Source organism: Sus scrofa, chromosome 11, assembly GCF_000003025.6.
Source record: "Sus scrofa isolate TJ Tabasco breed Duroc chromosome 11, Sscrofa11.1, whole genome shotgun sequence".
Taxonomy (NCBI): domain Eukaryota; kingdom Metazoa; phylum Chordata; class Mammalia; order Artiodactyla; family Suidae; genus Sus; species Sus scrofa.
Genome location: NC_010453.5, coordinates 10,424,635 through 10,438,041, shown reverse-complemented (window position 1 = coordinate 10,438,041; position 13,407 = coordinate 10,424,635). Strand labels below are relative to the sequence as shown.

Here is a 13,407-nt window from a genome sequence, read left to right as displayed (position 1 = left end):
GCGTCTGCAATCTACACCACAGCTCACGGCAATGCCGGATCGTTAACCCACTGAGCAAGGGCAGGGACCGAACCCGCAACCTCATGGTTCCTAGTCGGATTCGTTAACCACTGCGCCACGACGGGAACTCCAATAAAATTCTTAGGGATAAATTTAATCAAGGATATAAAGTACTTCTACATGGAAAACTATATAACATTTATGAAAAAATTAAAGTGATAAAGCTTAACGGAAAAAGCATTAATGTTCATGGATTGGAAGAACTAATATTGTTAAAAATGTACACACTACCCATAGCATTCTACAAATTCATTGCAATCATATCAAAATTCCAACAGCATTTTGTTTTCTTTTTTAGGGCTGCACCTGTGGCATATGGAAGTACCCAGGCCAGGGGTCCACTGGAGCTACAGCTGCTGGCCTGTGCCACAGCCATGGCAATGCTGGACCCAAGCTGCATCTGCATTCTACATCACGGCTCATGGCAACCTGGGATCCTTTAACCCACTGAGGGGTATCCACTCATGGATACTAATTGGGTTTGTTACCACTGAGCCACAACAGGAACTCCCCCAACAGCATTTTTTACAGAAACAGAGAAAACTATCATAAAGTTTCTATGGGATCACAAAAGACTCTGAATAATCAAAGCAATCTTGAGAGAGAAGAACAAAGTGAGAAGCATCACACTTTCTAATTTCAAAATATACCACAAAAAACCCCCAGTAATTAAAATACTATGGTACTGGCATAAACACAAACATACAGACCAACAGAAAAGACTAGAGAGTCCAGAATTAAACCCGCATATATATGGTCAACTGACCTTTAGCAAGGGTGCCACAAATACACAATGGGAACAGGATAATCTCTTCAACAAACGATGCTACGGAAACATGTCCACCTGCAAAAGAATGAAGTTGCACCCTTATTTTACACTTCACACAAAAATCAACTCCAAGTTGATTAAATATGCAAACACAATTCTTGAATACCCAAAACTATTAGAGGAAAACTTGGGGGAAAACTTCAAGACACCAGTCCAGGAAATAATTTTTTGGGTTATGACACCAAAAGCACAAACAACAAATGCAAAAATAAACAAGTGGAGCTATATCAAATAAAAAAGCTTCTGCATAGCAAAGGAAATAATAAAATTTAAAAACACAACATATGGAGTGGGGAGAAATATTTCCAAACCACTGATGAGCAGCTAATACCAAATTATATAAGGAACTCCTACAATTCAATAGCAAAAACAAACAAAAAGCTCCAAATAAGCTAATTTTAAAATAGGCAAAGATACTGAAGAGATATTTCTCCAAAGAAGATATACAAATGACCAAAGAGTATATGGAAAGATGTTCAACATCACTAATCATCTGGAAAATGCTATAACCTCATAGTAGTTAGAATGGCTATTATGAAAACTAGTAAAAGATTAGGGCTGGTGAAGATGTGAAGAAATTGTAACTCTTGTACACTGTGAGTGGGAATGTGAAGGTGGGCAGGTGCTATGGGCAACATTATGGAGGTTCCTCAAAATGTTTAAAAAAGAACTACCTTTTCATCCAACCTTATTTCCAAGTACATATCCAAAAAACTGAATTCATGATTTCAAAAAGATATTTGCACTCCCACGTTTAGTGCAGCATTATTTACAGTAGCTAAGGTAGGGAAACTACTTAAATATCCATTAACAGATGACTGGATAAATAAACTTGATCTACACAAACATGAATTATTATTCAGTCTTTAAAAAGGAGGAAATTCTGACCTTTCTGATAAAATGTATAGATCTGGAGGGCATTATTATAAGTGAAATTAGACAGTAGCAGAAGGACGAATACTGCATGATTCTACCCATATGAGGTATCTAAATTATCCACACTCACAGAAACAGAGTAGAATGGCAGTTATCAGGGTCAGGGGAAGGGAGAAATGGGAAGTTGCTTTTTTTTAATTCTTTTTTTATTACTCAATGAATTTATTACATTTAAAGTTGTACAATGATCATCACAATCCAATTTTATAGGATTTCCATTCCACAACCCCAGCTTTTTATGGGTACAGCATTCAATTATACAAGTTGAATGGGTTCTCAAGATCTGAAGTACAACACTGTCTATAAGTAACAATATTACATTGCACACCTAAAAATTTGTTGAGAGTGTAGATCTCAGGGAAGTGTTCTTATCACAATTAAAAAAAAAAATTCTAGTACTAATGTCCCAGGATCTGAGTCTCCATCTTAAATTTTTTGAGTTTCCTTCCCCCAAGAGGTTTTTGAGAAGGATGATGCAGAGAGAACCCAGACAGAGTTCCCTAGGTGAGATGCCTGTGGTGTTTGTCTCCCTACGCCAGGACATTCTTGATTTAGCTTCTTCCAGCATCGCCCAACCTGTTCACCCAGACAGGGAGGGTGCCCACTAAAGACAGTGTCTCCTAGAGTGACACATAACATCAGATTGTGCACCTGCTGCTTGGTTTCCCCAGCTCTACTTTAGGGAACTACTCAGGATCAAGAGTTCTTCCAACCATTCCTCAAGCCTTGGAGAAAAGAAATCTAGACAAAGCTGCAGCTCTGTGCCTTCCCCTTGACCTGTCTCTGACCTCCCACCTGTAAACAGAAATAAGAATCATATTTTTCTCTTAGACTGAGTATGTAAAAATACCAGAGCCTCTCTTCTTGGAGAAAGGCATGTCTCCACAGGTCTCATCGTTAATAGATTGTCAGGGCACACAGACCCCGAACTTAACTCAATAAATGGAGTCACTGACCACATCCCTTATCTCAGCAGAAGCTGAAGATAATTATATCGTCTGTGTGAGAAAAATCAAATCAGTGCCCGGTGCGAGGAGGTGTAAAGTGAGCTTGATGGTGCCGCAGTAGGAAGAACATTACTCATTGTGACACACTTTCTTCTCCCTAGGAGGTGATAATGCAGCTGTTATTACTTTTTATAATTCAGCCTAGAACTGCTAAGACAGATTTTTATTCAAGGATTTAACAAATTCAAAATAATGGAGCATACTAATAGACCAAATTGTACATGCAGTCAATACAATCTTACTTAGACAGCGGACTTGCACTATGGTTTTTAACATGAGGTGATCTATTGGGGTAATGAAATTTTTAGCCCTTGGTTTTTAATTTTAAGAATATTATTATTTTGCATTCAAATCTATGAGAATTACAACAGGACTTTATAAATGCTAAGCTCTTGCTGGTATGATTTAAATTCAAATACAGATACATGGGCTCATTTTTATTAAACAAACTGACTATAACCAAGAGTTTCCTTTTCCATTTCCCTTCAATATTTACTGCCCAACCCTGGCACGAACCCAGAAATGAGAGGAGATATACATGTAACCTTAATTAAAACTGGCAGGGAGGCTATGAAAATTGTGTGTGTGTGTGTAAAGAGGCAGAGGAAGGGCATTTATAGGTTTGCTTAAAATTTATAGAAAAGAAGAAGAGTGGAAAACATACACAATAAACCAGACAGCAGAGTACTAGTCTAGAGTCAAGAACTTTTAACTGAAAACCATCACTAATGAACATAAAGGCATTTAAATGTTTCTATTTTGGTTTCAATTGAAACCAAAATGTTACATATTTTAAAATGGAAATAATGCTCCCTCAAGAAGCTTCAGATCTCATCAGCAGAAAATACTGTGAGCTCCATTTATAAAATGGCTTTAACTTTTTCAAAGCATTTTTCAACCTATGCAATTTTCTTTTATTTCTACAACTTCCTGACAGGCAGGTCAAACAATATGATTAGCCACTTTGCCCTTCATGGGACCAAGACACGTAAGAGAGAAGTCAGTATCTACTGAAGTACCAGTATTTTTTACTAGCTATGTACTGAATCTCTTTTAACTTCCCAAGTGAGCCTGTACTATGGTAGGTAATACTATGCAGCTATTATTATTTTGATTTCAGCCAGGTACTCTTAGGCCTAGAAATCTTAAGTTATTTGCCCAATATGACAAAGCCAGTAGGTGCTGCAAACGAAGATTTAAAACCCAGATTAGTCTAATTCCAAAATCTACTATATCAGGCTGTTTGCATTGAATATTAAGAGAACATATTACAAAAGAGGGTCAAGGCAGTTCCTGTTATGGCTCAGCAGTAAGGAACCCAACTAGTATCCATGAGGATGCGGATTCGATCCCTGGCCTTCCTCAGTGGATTAAGGATCCAGTATTATTGAGAGCTGTGGTGTAAGTTGCAGATGCAGCTTGGGTCCAGCATTGCTATGGCTGTAGCTCTGATTCAACCTGTAGCCTGGGAATTTCCATATGCGGCAGGTGCAGCCCTTAAAAAAAAAAAAAAGTCAAACTATTGAGCTGAGTAGCCTTAAAAGGATTCCAGCTTCCTGAATTATAGTGCTATGTGGAAGTAGAGAAATAAAGATCCAATATAATAAAGTGTTTAGGCAAAGATTATATGTCTCGGATTCAAACTACAATAACTGTCAAGTATCAGAGAAATTCAGTTGTAATTATGAAAGGGTATGGAGTTTTGAGATGTTTTATATTTGAATCTTAAAGAACAAGTGAGCAAGACTGTTCAAAAGTTCCAGGAGAATTATTGTAACTTCAATTTTACTTTTATTTTTTTTTTATTTTTTGTCTTCTTGTCTTTTTAGGGCCACGCCCGTGGCATTTGGAGGTTCCCGGACTAGGGGTCGAATTGGAGCTACAGTTGCCAGCCTACGCCAGAGCCACAGCAACGGAGGATCCAAGCTGTGTCTGCGACCTACACCATGGCTCACAGCAATGCTGGCTCCTTAACCCACAGAGCAAGGCCAGGGATCGAACCCACATCCTCATGGATTTAGTCGGGTTCATTAACTGCTGAGCCACTATGGGAACTCTCCAATTCTACTTATTATTAAAACAGTGTTTCTCAAACTTCGGTGCACATCTGGGTCATTTGGGGAGCTTGCTAAAAATATAGATGCTACAAATCAGCTTGTAGAAATTTAGTCTAACATAGTGTTTCCTGAATGGTAATCTGAGGAACCAAAATATGACCTGGGAAAAAAAGGTTTTCATGGACAAGTAAGTGTGGGAAATGATGCTTTGTGTAAATCCTCCGAGTTGATCTGATATACTAATGAGCTTGAAATGTGTGCGCTCACAGGAGGGACTGTGTACAGGAGATAGAGTCTTAGAGGCAGGATAGCCCCGGCAGGGGAGGAGCGCAGAGGCTTTAAGTCTCTGAGCTGTGGAGGAAAGAAAGACTTGTGAGCATTGAGTTAAAACAAGATCAGAGGCCGACAGATATTGATTTGTGCATCAGACTGAAAGCCAGAGGCAAAAATAATGCTTTGGTCAAGAGATGCAGAGAGGGGAGGAGGTAGAGAGGAGGTACAGAAGCTGAACGGTTCAGGCTCTTAATCCAGGAAATGGATTTGAGGTGCTTTAGTGTGTGTGATGCTGCCTCGGGGTGAGTGTAGCAGGCAGTCAAGCGGGGTCGCTTGTAGTCAGCCACACAGATGCTACCTCGCTTTAAGGTCTGGCTCAGGGTTTTGACAAGGGAAGCTTTCCCTGAATATCCTGGCCACCCTTCCCCAGGCATTTCTTGTTTTTAAACGGTCTTTGCCTTTAAGTTTTCCAATTTCCTCCTTTTTACTGGATTTTGTGTCATCTGTTATTGGTCAGTAAGTCTCTGATGTGTGCTTTTCTTGCTAATTATACTGTAAATTTTGTGACGGCGGCAATCAGATCTTACACTTCTCAGTGACTCCCTAACGCCTAGGATGATGACAGCAGCTGTTTTGCTTCTCAGGTGCGTATAATAAACCACCTCAAAACAAGTGGCTTCAGGCACTAACTATTTGTGACTTCCCACAGTTCTGTGGGTTTACTGGGTGGTTTTCCACCTGCAGCTCTGGGACGGCTTAGAGGACCAACATGTGCCCACTCATAAGACTGGCAGCTGGTGGTGGCAGGGCCAGCTTCACTGGGCACACGTGTGATCTCCGCAGTCACATAAGGCCCCGTGCTTAAAAGGGTTCCACACTCGGGGTTTAACGCTCTCTGGTTGCCATCCTGGAATTCTTAAAGATGTTTCTTTGTGTTTGAATCTGGTACGTGAAGAAGGAAGGAACAATGGAGTATGTGTGTCCCAGGGATTCAGAACCTTGGTGCGTGTGCAGTCTCATCTCTCAACATCTTCTTGAAGCCCCAGGATAATTCCTTGGCTGCCTGCCTTCTCCTTCCTTGGCTTTTTGGGCCCTACACTGTCTATTCCTTCCCACACCTGCCCCATGACCCCTCTTGCCCTCTGCCTTGTCACATCTGTGAGTGGAAGGCAGGGTTCTGCTATTGCCCTCTGCTCCTGGCGGAAGCCTGGGAGCCGACGTGGAGACCAAGGGGCTGTCATCTTAGGTCATGCAGCATCTGGGTTCTGAGTGTTTCCAATTATGGAGACTGCAGTCTCTTGGGGTTACCCATCCACTGTGCAATGGGGTTCAGGAATGCTACCCCAGAATATGGCACTGTGGCATATTATCTTGACCTGAAAGAATTTTTTAAATAGTAGAAGCAGGCAAGTCACTCTGATCTGCCTCCCCCCAGCCTTTCCCTAAAACCACTCTTAAAACTCCCAGGTGAAAGACACCCCCCCTGGATCAGGAGGAAGGAAGACATTCCTGTCACCAGACACGGATCTGCGGCCAAGAAATCTCTACAAACTTTCTTAAACTAGCCCTTGTCTTCGTAGTTACTCCTTCCCCATGCAGCCCAGACTCCTTTGTTTTGTCAGTTCTTCACAAATGTATTGCTTCTTTATGTATAAGGTATGAAAGCTTCCTGCTATGATCACTTCCCAAGTCTTCATTCTCTTGTGAAAGTTCCCATGTACATGCAAAAAATTAATACAATTTGTATGCTTTTCCCCTGTTAATCTTTCTTTATCAGTGTCATTTCCAGACCCAACCAGGTTCCCTAAGAGGATCAAGGAAAACATTTTCCTTTGCTACAGGGTGCTGGGCCGGAGGGAAGGGAGACTGAATTTGACCCTGGCTGGGGACTACATTCTCATTCTGCCCTGGACCCTGCCAATGATACAGCTGGCCCTGGGTGCTAGTCTTCTTTCCTAGCACTGGAGGGAATCTTTATTCTCCTCCACACAGGCCTTCTCACATTCTAGCAACTGGATTCTGGGAGTTCCAAGATACCAACGCAGTGATCTCTTAAGGATCACTCTTGGAGGCTGAGCTGAATCACTTTTACATGTTTTATTTAATTTATGTTATTTTATTTTGCTTTTGGGGGGCCACGCCCACCTCATATGGAGGTTCCCAGACTAGGGGTCCAATTGGAGCTACAGCGGCCAGCCTACACCACAGCCACAGCCACACCAGATCAGAGCCATGTCTGTGACCTTCACCACAGCTCACAGCAATGCCGGATCCTTAACCCACTAAGCAAGGCCAGGGATTGAACCTGCAACCTCACGGTTCCTAGTCAGATTCAGTTCTACTGTGCCACGACAGGAACGCCTTTTTTTTTTTCTTTTTTGGGCTGCACCTGCGGCATACTTTTACATATTTCTATTTATTAAACAGTCCCAGGACTAGCCTGGAATCGAGGGGAGAGGAAATATGCTCCACCCTGTGTAGGAGTATTGGCAAGGGCACAGGCGGAAGAGCATGTGGATCAGGAGAGACCGTGAGACACTCAGGCTGCCATTCAGCTGAAAGCATCAAAGAGTATAACGGCGGGGAACATGGCCTCAGAGTCAGTCCAATGGGGGTTCACATCTTTGCTCCCCCGCTGCCTACCAGCTAAATTTACTTAGTTCCTCTCAGCTTTAGTTTCCTCATCTGTAACATAAGGGTTGTGGTGAGGGTTAAATATGATATGCACCGTGCTTGGCCCCAACTCAACACTCAACAGGTGGCAGCTACTGTCACAATGGATTCACAGAGATCCTTCCCACAGTAAACACCTTTCCATGAGAGGCTTATCATTCATTCCTTTGGCTAATAAAATGCTTGCTGCTGCTTGGAAGCCAAGTTGGCTAGGGCTAACTGCTTCTTGACATGGGTGCTCACTCACTCGTGGATACTGAGAAGTGTTCTGTGTTAAGGAAAACACGGAAATCTGATGGAGGCAACATGTGAACATAAAACGCTTTTTTTTTTCCAGAACGTGACGGACAGTCAGTTCAAACAGGAGAGAGAATGTGAAGATGCTAAGCCCCCTTCTCGGATGTCAGGGCCCCGGGAAGGGGAAGGAGGAGAATCTGGGCACTGAAGACACACCTCTCCTCCTGAACAAGCCGTGATGAAGCAATAGGCATTGGGTGACTGATCTTTAGTTGAATTTAAAATAGTGCAGCAGAAACCCCCTCAGCAAACGTTAAAGAAATTTGATCCTTTATCACCTTCTATTTATTTTCTGACATGATATGATATGCAAACAACTGTTGCTAAACCTGAGAAGCTCTGACCTTTAGTTTCTATCCAAGCACTTCACAGTAGTAAAAAGAACATATGCCTCCTCGGTGAACAACAAAAACTCATTCTCCTCTAAGCCCCGAACTTTCCTTTGCGTAAAAATAATCATAGTGCTGATAATAAAATTAATACAGGCTCTCAGGAAATCTATCATTGTTATAACTGAAAATGAACCAATGAAGAAAAAGGTGAAGAGAGACCCTTCTGGCTAAATTGACCGAAACACTCTGCAACAATGGAGAATAATAAAATACAATTAAGACTGAAAGTGACCTGAGGCTTTAAGTATCAGAGTACTTAATGGGATATGAAGACCATGGAAAGGTCGGCAGCTCAGACGTGACCTCCTGGTTAGAGTAATACAGGTTAAAAACCCGTCCTCCTCCCTGCCTCCCTCCAAAAAACCTTGTCGGAACCTTTTCAGCGTAACTTAACGTTTGTGAAATGTAAATTGCTGCTCAATTTGTATTAAAATTCAACAGATTTTTTCATTTATTAAATTGACAAAAATTTCTATAAGGTAACCATCAATACAGGCAAAGGCGTGGTGAAAGAAGGAGTTCACATTTCTGAAAAGTAATCAGCCCACTCTATCAAGTAGCTCGAGAAAGTTCCTAACTTTGTAGCTAACAAGTATCCTTAAAACAAACAAACAAACAAAGACTTGAAAACAAATTAAGAGCGTCAAAAATAGATATATGCAAAAAAAGTTCACACTGACACACACACAAAATAGGAGAATGGTTTAATTACAGCACATCCCAGAGAAGAAATATGCTGCCACTTAAAACTAGGTTTTAGAAGACACTTAATGACATAGGGGAAAAAATCTCATAAAATGATATTCGGTAAAAAAGACAAAAAAAGGTAGATATGAAATTACAGAACATTACTCTTTTCAATAAATGCCTTGAAAGAAAGCAAGTGGAAGATGCAGAGACACAAAGATGAGTTGAGAAAGCATGTAGATTGCTCCAGACAAACCCTGGCCTTAAGAACCTCCAGGTGACGGGACTCAGCTCCAAAGAGGTGAGGTAGAGACAGTGGGAGCCGGAGCCCACCCCGGGAGCGGCGCTGGGGTGAAGGGGCTCTTCAGTTGCTGCTTGCCTGGGACTGAGAATTGGTTCTGTGGTAAAGGGGGCAGGGCCTTGGCCAGCAGTGCATCTAGAAGGCGTGCTATGAACAAAGGGGCTCTAGCTGGGATTGTTGCCAAGGGGTCCACCCTAAGGGGGACCGTGAAGGACCTTCTCTAAAGAAAGCCAACTGAGCACGTTGTAATTTAACAGCTATTTCTACCGGAAGTTCCGCTTGGTAATGCCCACGGATCGGCATTGCGCTGACTCTAAATTTGCCCATCCAATTGTTGTTTTCCATTCATTAAAAAGGCTTTGTGGTATACGAGGAAAAGGTCAACAAATTTCACTGGAAGAGTCCAGACCTTCTGATAGTATGGTTTATTCTGGAATATCCAAGGAGTGTTCAATGTTGATCAGAAGAGGCCAAGCATCTTCACAATCAACATATTAATCTGATATTTTCCAATCCCTCTTAGGAAACTCCGGATTTAAATGATAGGGTGCTGTCTGTTATCAATTCCAAATATACAGTGTAGAAATATAGTGGAATGAAAATTCACGAACCCAGCGTTTTTGCCACAGAGACTTTAAAATGCTAATGAATATGTCACTTGGATTTTACATTGATGAGGTGAAGCCACTGCAACTCAAATAAACATCTTCTGAGGGGTATGGGCTGGAAGATGACTACAGAATAACACATGCAAATTGCATGCATTCTCTGAAGAAAAAAAACTAGAACATTGCTTAGTTAAATATTCATAAATTAATGTCTTAAAATGTTCAGCTTTATATGCTGGCTTACATTCTGCAAATAAAGGTGTTATGAGAATTATGGTATATTTTAATCTCTAGTTTGGAAGTAAGTATGGTGTAAATCTTATACAGGTAATGCTATAGTCAAATAATATCACTACGGTCTCTCCTACAGCCAAGAGGTTGTCCTCAGTTTTGCCCCAAATCCCTGTTCATGGCTGAACAATGCATTCATTCAGCAGCCAAAACTACTTATTGAGTGCCTACGAGCATCGGAGAGTGGATGGTGAGTAGGATGCTGTGGTCCCTGGGCTTCTCTAGGTTAGTCTCTAGATGACAAACGCAAGCAAATGAATAAATAAAATAGTTAACAAAGGTGACGAGAATGACGAAGAAATAGCTAGTTTAGACTTGGAATGCTGATATGGTAGTAAGTGCCAAACTTGTAATTTAGAAGTATTTTTTCCAAATTACCTTAGAAAAGTCTTGCTGTATGGAGGACTCAGATCCCAGAGCCGATAGTCCCATATGTGGCTGACGGCTTTCGAATAATGGTTAGATTTGTTTAATAGTTTAGTGCTCTAGTTTGAGACATATTAGATGTCTGGAAAGTCTATGCTGAAGCCCAGTGTATCTTGGGACAGGCATAGGTTTTGCTGGTGCCCTGTGGGACTAATCATTGGGTGTAACTGAGGCTAAAACCGGAATGGGCACTGGATCTCACTCTTGGGGACCAGGCTGGATTTCTTTTCCAGTGCTTACTGTTCAGTTACACACCATCACATGAGGCAACTTCAGCCTCAACGGTTCTGTCTTCTCTATCCTCTTCAACCAGCACGTGTTCAGGTGAGCTGTAGATGGGCCAGTTCTTCGGCCTCTTTTCCCTGTTATTTATGTTCTTGTTGCCCCTTTCTCTCCCTTCTACCTACCACCTCATCAAAGTAATAGAAGTTGGCCATCTGATGTGGTCCTTCTCAAAGGGAGCTTCTTTGGCCTGGAGTCCTGGAACGGTGGCTCTCAAGAGAGGGGAGAAGGGGTGAAAAGTAGAAGGCTGAACAAAGAGGATGATTAGGGTCAGGTGGTAGAGGAAAACATCAAATCTCAGTGAGGAAAAGTGTGTCTATTTGTTTTTTTGTTTCTCAATATTCGGTTACTGTAAGCAGCAGGTCTCCTGTTTATGCTAAATAATTCTGAATGTGTCTCCTCACCCTCTGAGCCTGGTTCAAATAAAAAATTCAAACATCACAGCTGTTCCTTAAAAGTGCAAACCTACACTAACCTAGAAGGGGTTTCCAAATAGGATGGTCCTAGAACCAACCAAGATACAACCTGTTTTGAGACTGCTTTGGCAATGTGTGTAGAAAGACTTAAATGTATGTAGAAAGATTCTCTGACACAGAAATCCCTGTCTTGGCAAAGGTACTCCCAGAACACTTCTTTTCCCCCCAGTTCATTTTTCTTTTTTAAATTAAAATTTTTTTCTCATGCCCCACCCATGGCACATGGAAGTTCCCGGGCCAGGGATTGAGTCCAAGCCTCAGCTTTGACCTATGCCACAGCTGCAGCAACACCAGATTCTTTAATCCACAGCACCGGGCCAGGGATGGAACCTGCACTTCTGCAGCAACCCGAGTTGCTGCAGACAGATTCTTAACCCATCCTGCCACCGCGGGAACTCCTCATGTTTTGATCTACTGCAAATTCTCAGGCTTTACATTTGTAAGAATCCAGTCATCTTTCAGCATCTCCCCTACTAACAGGCAATAATAACATGACTTTGGATGGCTATAGCAATCTTCTAAAAGATTGTTGTGTTTGTGTCTTTGCTCTCACATCCCTATTGGCCACAGAGCAGCCATGGTGATTCTTTTATTTAAATCTAGGTGAGGTGTGCCATTCTCTTAGTATGGTTCCATCATCTGGTCCTAGGCTTCCTCTCTGGCTTCTATCCCTTTCTTCTCTTTCACTCTGCTCTGTTTTATTTTTCTCTGTAGCCATGATTGCCACCTGGCACCCATATTTGTTTATTTTCTCTCTCTTCCCACTAGAACATAAGCACAGGAAAGCAGGGATTTATTGCTCTTTGCTGTGGGTTCAGGGCTAGAGAGAGTGCCTGGCACATAGTAGGACCTCATTAGATATTTGTTGAATCAATGAGTTGGGTTTGTGATTCCCATCAGTTCCTTTTGGGTTCTTTCATAGTCTATCTATTATACTGTAAATTGGGGCCATATTAATAGATGGAGCTCTTGGCCAGGTTTTTGTCTCATGGGAATTATGGGGGCGTGTCTCTGCAGCTTTCTGAGACTTGGAGTTGAAAGTGATCCCAGGAATTCATGCAGATGACACCCTCCAGCTTCCAGGTTGCTTCTTTCCTCGCTCCATCCCCAACACTTTTTAATGGCCTTTGGTATTGGTGTGAAAGTCACTTCCTACAAAAAGCTTCCCTGATCCCTACTCTCCACTCCCAAATCCCCCAATACATTTTCCCGCTGTGTGTTCCCCAGTACTCCATTTTTTTCCCTTAGTGAAGCACTCCCCACACTATTTTTATTCATGTTTCACTGTGATTCTCTCTCTCACTGCTGGGCTGTCAGCGTGATAAGGGCAGAGACCAAATCTCTTCTGTTCACTGGTGAACCTTTAGCACCAAACACGATGGAATGCAGACTGTCATTGTCAAATGGATTAAACACTGAAGGAACGGATGAATGACTGGTTTCCACCTCTAGGAACAGTGTGCAATGCACAGCCTCCCAGTGCCCTGCATGTTGGGTCACGCTGTGCGATGGAATAGTGCAGCCTCCTTTGGGATGCAGAGATAAGAAGGTGATCAAAATCTCTGTTACAAGCCTTGTAGCAGAAGGGGCAGAAGCTGCTGCAGGCAAGGGGCTGGGCAAATACCTCAAGCCCCCAGATGAACCATGGTCAGATCATTTTCAATCTACCCCAAATACACTCTACCTCAGAGAAATATCTCCAAAGTATTTTCAAATCATTGATCAGTTTGCTTAGTGACTAGTGTTGTATAACTTTGGGGCTTTCTTTGTGTTTTCATGGATATTTCAAGGCAAAGTTAAGGACAGGACAGA

General features: G+C 42.0%; 1 protein-coding gene across 3 annotated transcripts in view; it reads right to left on the bottom strand.

Moving 5' to 3' along the window:
* The window catches only part of RFC3 (replication factor C subunit 3), a 378,546-nt gene that overhangs the window by 86,431 nt on the left and 278,708 nt on the right, over window positions 1-13,407 (bottom strand). For all 3 annotated transcript variants that reach the window (XR_002336479.1, XR_002336478.1, XR_002336480.1), the window contains one exon: window positions 827-904. The gene's annotated coding sequence lies outside the window, so the exon portion shown is untranslated. The remainder of the gene's footprint in view (window positions 1-826; window positions 905-13,407) is intronic.